Source organism: Trachymyrmex cornetzi, unplaced genomic scaffold (genome assembly GCF_001594075.2).
Source record: "Trachymyrmex cornetzi isolate Tcor2-1 unplaced genomic scaffold, Tcor1.1 scaffold195, whole genome shotgun sequence".
NCBI classification, from domain to species: domain Eukaryota; kingdom Metazoa; phylum Arthropoda; class Insecta; order Hymenoptera; family Formicidae; genus Trachymyrmex; species Trachymyrmex cornetzi.
In genome coordinates, this window is record NW_017296580.1 from 268,134 (window position 1) to 274,495 (window position 6,362).

The window sequence follows — 6,362 nt, forward strand, 5'->3', positions numbered from 1 at the left end:
TATAGCTTGCTACTGCTCCTACTCAATATGTCGTTAATTTAACTTAAAATAACATTAAAATAATAGGGGTATACACAATTTAATGATATTGACAAAATGTATTAAATTTCAAATTTAGTTTATTAGTTACGAAGTAGTTTAATATGAACGTTGTTTACGTTGAAACTATAACCACAGAAATAGATTGATTTACATTTTGATATATACGTGGAAGTTAAAAGTAACAAAGTGTCATTTTGTAACTCAAGGGATTGGGTTACTTCTCCTTCGATATCTAATAATGTAGCAGTAATAATTATAAAATTGGAGCTTCTAACCACAATTATTTTATCATGCAATTAAAGTCACAAAAAATTTTCTCTCACAATATAGCCTAGTATTCTATATGGTCTACTTGCTGTTTTGTAGTTAGAATTCTATGAATAATTAAATCATCACTACACTCAAATAAATATTGAACGTTTCATATTTTCAATTAATGATATGTTTCCTATTTTGAATTTAATCGCTAGTTTTCAGTATTAAACTCATTGTCAGCAAAAATCGTAAAGATTCTTTAGCTAGAACATATGGGCTTAAAGAAAGTCTCGAGTGTCTCGAGTGGGTTCACCTCTCTGGAACGAAGAATATGACAGAAAGGGAAAATATTATCTACAAATTTGATTGCATTTGAATGCAAAGTGTTGGTTTCATGGAAAGAAACGTAATTTAGCTCAGTAGATTTAAAGATGCGAATCTTCATTATGAAATTAATTACGCGGTTCCGCGACGGTAAGGTGAAAGCGGAAGCAGGAAATAATTTCAAGAAAGCCGCTTCTGCGTACGCGCGTTGTGAAGGAAGAATTCAGTTAATTATAATAATATATAACGTGTGTAATTTTCGCCGGTTGCAGAAATCAATGCAACTCAAAGTCAATTACAATCGGCTTTTCGGAAGATTTCGATGCGCCTCCCATTTGCTGAAAAATCCATCCATCAACGTTTCGAACGCGATTTTGATTTCGCAGGTGCGTCATAATGGACGTCGGCGAGATGCGGTATAACCGGTAGCAAATATTTCGACTCGCCCCGCGATCCTCCTCGTGCTTTAATCACGGCCGCGATCATCCACCTCGCATCGATCAATTAATCAAGTCGATTCGAGCGACGTATGAGTACTTAAGCTCCGCGCACCTCTGGTTGTCGCCGCTCTAATTAACGACTCGGGGGATCCATAACGCAGCGCACAACACACGTGCACACACATACGTGCACGCACGCAAAGTGTACACGACCGTTCGTGAGTAAGCATCTACCGCTCGGCTCGTTGCACAAGAACACATAAAATAATATGCATAACGCATACAATACAAACAAAGACACTGAATTCTTTTTATATGCGATTTTATATCGATTTTTAAGGGCGAGTTTGTCTATAATCTGAATGTGCCGTCATCGAACTGTTATATCTTACATTCTTATGATCATGCGTCGAATGTAAAATTCAATACAATCTGGTGATCAATCTAAAGGTCTACAAATAACGGTCGCGAAACCTTAGGTGATATCGCATGATCGAATTTCAATATGTACACCGGATAAACGAAATGTAGCAGTAATAGCTATACACTGAGAAAAAATATAGTCAATTTTAATAAATATTTAGTTCTCGATACTGCCAACTAAACATTTACTTACAGTAAATAAATATTTGTTTAGTAAAAAAATGATTGTTAAATCAAATTAACATTTCTTGTATCAAATAAATATATCTTTATATTTAATAAATATTTAGTTGGTAGTATTCAACTAAATATTTATTAAAATTGACTATATTTTTTTTCAGTGTAGTGTAGTAATATACAATAAGAAAAATGTTTCCATTATGTTAATAAGAAGTACATTGAGAGGAATGTTTTTAGTATTTATGATTATAATTACATGGTTATTACCACTATAATGTTAATAATAATAACTATATTAATTTTATCAACAATATTATATATATACATATAGTTGGCACTGAAAATAATTTATATATATTTATTGCCAGAATTATACATATAATTATCATTACTAACATATTATAGCAGTGTAATTATAATTATAGCGACATGTAATTATAATTACAAATATATCAAAATTTTTGCTGTTGGTATACAAACAAAATTCTGATCGTATTCATTAGAATTCTGATTATCAGAATTGAATTTCTGATTATCTTGATTAGAATGTATGATAGATTTAACTATAGTATCTAATTTGTACCTTTCTGATTGAATCTAACAGATTTTCAATTTATGCAATCAGATATTGTCTGTGTAGATATGTCCTCAACGTTTTTAAAAAATATTTTTGTCTCAATAAACACAACTTCTATGGATAAAAAAAATTTATATTGTTCACAATGCTAAGCAATTTTTAAGAAGCTATTGATTCTATTACATCTACATATAATCAGAAAATATCTCCTTAGCGAAGGTTTTTAAAAAGAATTATCGTAGTCTTTGGGTTTTATAGTTTATATCATTGTACTCGCATTTCTTTGAAAAGACCGTGGAACATCTCGGCGTCACTTAGATACTTTGCAGCTCGAAAACGCGAATTCCGCGCTAAAGGCGTCGTAAACGAGTTTCGTGGTCGATGAATAGCTCTCGTAATTCGTTTATCGCACGTTCCGGTGGTATTCTCGAAACGTGCCTTCGAGGTGTCGGCGACTTCAGCGTACGCGAATTAGCGGTTAATTTGGTAGTCGGATGCGTTCGCCCGCCTCGATGATAATGACGCCGCGAATATATAGGGTGTCCCAGGCACATCAAGTCTTGGCAAATTTTGTGATCGAACAGAAATCGATTTTTCCTTAAGTATCTACAGTATTATCTGGGGTTCAATAAACTGGAAGTAGTAACAAAACAATAATAAATTAATCTATGTCGCTGTCTGAACAATTCAAATAAATAAAAAAATAAAGAACCAATACGATTTTGGTATCTAATAATAAATAATATTTTTATATACATCTAAGTTCTAAATCCATCTTTCGGTTATATAAACTGCGCGTTGTTTAACTGCCGGATTAGAATCATAAACTGAAGCAGCAGTAATAATATCACAATTAAATTAATTGTCTATTTGATAATGGTGCTATTAATGGCGCGTAGTTTATATAACTGAAAGATATGTTTAGAATTATATTTAAAAGTATTATTTATTATTTTAGGCACTAAAACTTAGTCTCAATCTATTGGCCTGTCATTTGATTTACTTATTAAAATAAATTATTAGACCAATAGAATCGGTTTTCATAAGCCTGCCACCAGTCATTTTGTACTACTATATAATAGATGAAGAAACTTGTTTAGTCAAATCATTGCTACAATCAATGTAAGCGACATGACAGGAGTGATAAAATCACATACGATATTTCTGAATGATACTCGCGTTATCAACATTACGATGGAAATAATAGTCACGGCATTATATAGTCTTGCAAAATTGCACACGAGATTTGAAAAAATAAACAAAATATATGGAAATTATTGAAATATATTTGGTTTCTGTGATACGCAAATTCATCAATTTTATCAGTAATCGCGAAAGGAAAATTTTCACAACGACATCTCTTAATGGAGATCCCGCATGGAATATTTAACAAACTGTAACGTCTTTAATCACGAGTTTCCTCTTACCACACAATCTGTCTCGTATATCGATTTTTAGAACGCTATATACCGATGACCCCTTCCTTTCTCTTTCAAGCTGCGATACGGCGAGCAAGAGGAAAGGTAAAAATGCGGGAAAGGGTGCGCAGTCGCTTAAAAGAGGCTCAAAGCGACGGTAGAGGACAAATTACAGAGAAGTTTACCAATCCCACACATTTCTGCCATCCCTCTTTTCGCGCCCGCACCTCTCCTCTTTTTCCTGCGCCCTGCACCTACGTTTCAACCCCCTTTCCGGCGCTTCTTCTTTTTGTATTTTAATCCCACCGCAACGAGGCGCTGATAATCTTGGAAGGGGCTTTTTTAAATTGGCTCCTTTGACGCGATACGCCGCGCGATGAGTTTCATATCGGAATAATTTTCAAGCGCTCTTCCCTCCGAACCGTCGCGCGAGACCTTCTTCCTTTTTTCCATGATATATCCTTTTTTTTTCCTCTACTTTACTCAACCGTTTTTACGGCGAAGCTTATGAAACTTGCGTCGCCGGTTAAACGGTTCTCGGCTCAATTCAACTAATGCTGTTTTAAATATAATATAAATATAATAGTTATTTCACAAACGTATATGAATAAATTATTATAAAAATAATAAAATAGTTCATTAATTTCGTCACTACTTCTGTACATAGAATTCTTTTAAATAAAATACAATTAACAACCACATTATAGTTATCATAAAGACAAAACATAAAATAAACACAAAATAATAGAATAGATTTAGACGCGAATTAAAAAAAAATTATTATTAAACTTATTATTATAGATTTATAATTTATATTTATTACATATATTTTTAAATAATTATGCATTAATTAATTATATATGTATAATATCAAGAATATAAATTTCAGTTTATTATTTCAGTCTAAGCTTTGGGGATTTGTATAGTGACAAAATTATGATAAGATTACGACGGATTTCTTTCGACGTGCTTTTCGCGAGATATTAATGCATAATAACTCGCGTAATCTGCGGCGGCTTCGAAACAAAGAGAACGAGCAATGGCTGGAACGATAAACCGACCGACAGCCAATTAAGCTGGCGGTGCATCGTTAAACTACTACTAGTTAGCGCTAAAATGTCGCTCGGCGAATAGGCAGGATAGTTTAAAACGAGGAAACGGACGTGAAAAACGACAATTAGCGCGCGGTGCGCGGTGTTATCGCGTCAGGAAACTGCCGTGAGCCGTGCAATAACGAAATTGTTACATAAAGTCCTGCAGACAGTGCAGACTGTAGGTACGCTCGTGACAATACGGGGTATCAACGAATTTATTAATTCGACAGTAAACCAGAAACAAGGAATACGCGAATGTGATCAGTAAATTAATAGAGAATTATGGTTTTTTTTCGTATTACGTATATTTTTTTTGAGTTAAACCGTTATATTTTGTTAGAATTTTATTTTTATTATAGCATATTCCTGCGGATGAAAAATTTCAAATTTATCGGACGCAAAAAGATGGTAATTATCACGCGATAATACGCTGTAACAGGAAACTGTTGGCTTTCGTGTGGTAGATTTGTTACATAAAATGTTTTGAGCTGCATATACAGAAGGTCTAAAGATGTTAAGAGTTTAGAAATGTATTAATAAAATAATAGAAAGATGTGTGCTGCATATATTTGCTTTGTGATTGTAAAAAATATTATAAAATAATATAATTTCACAATTTTATAAATAAATAATATAATATTTTTCAACACATATGAATTATTTCATTAAATCGTCATACTTATTATTATTACAATAGAAAATATATTAGATACTTCGCTCGTATAAATTACAACAATAAATAAGGAGCTTCTATCATTTTAATAAACGAGCTCTGAAAGGTGTAAATAGTAAACTTTATTATACTTATATTAAAATTTTACGGAACGTTTCGAATATACCAAGTCCTCATCAGCCGTGTTTATGAATGAAAAACCCCGAAACATAACTTTAAATTTAATGTCTATACAAATTATGTTTCGGGGTTTTTCATTCATAAACACGGCTGATGAGGACTTGGTATATTCGAAACGTTCCGTAAAATTTTAATATAAGTATAATAAAGTTTACTGTTTACACCCTTCAGAGCTCGTTTATTAAAATGACCTGGTAGAAGCTCCTTGCTTATTATTATTGTTGTTATTATGACGTGGTACTCGTGTACACGTTCTTACAGGGAAGGGACAATTTCGTACATTTGTTTACAATACGAATTGATAAAAGCGAGAGAATAAAGCAATTATAAACTTTCTTTTCCAGCTTTATGAGAATTATTCCGGATTTTAACTACTTCCGTTGTGTCACGCTATTTTTTTTTCAATGCCCAACACAATCGCGTTCGTGCGCGCGACGCGAGTTTCGAATTTCCCGTGGCATCGCCAAAGAGACGCAATTCGGGGAAAAACTAGTTCGCGAGCCGCGTACTGCACGGTAAATAACGACGGAGATACGCCCGGATAAGCGGGCACATTGTTTTCGGAATAGTAATTTTCATCTACCGCGGGATATAATAAAAGATAAGGAGCTAAGTGCGCATAACCGTACGTGCTCCGACGCACGCCTAAAAGAGGTGAGAGATAGGGGAAGAGAACGGGTGCGGTTTTCTCGGCGAGAAAAGAAAGTCCCCGAGATGCGCTGTTTCATCAATGGGAGGAGAAGGTAAAGAACGGGA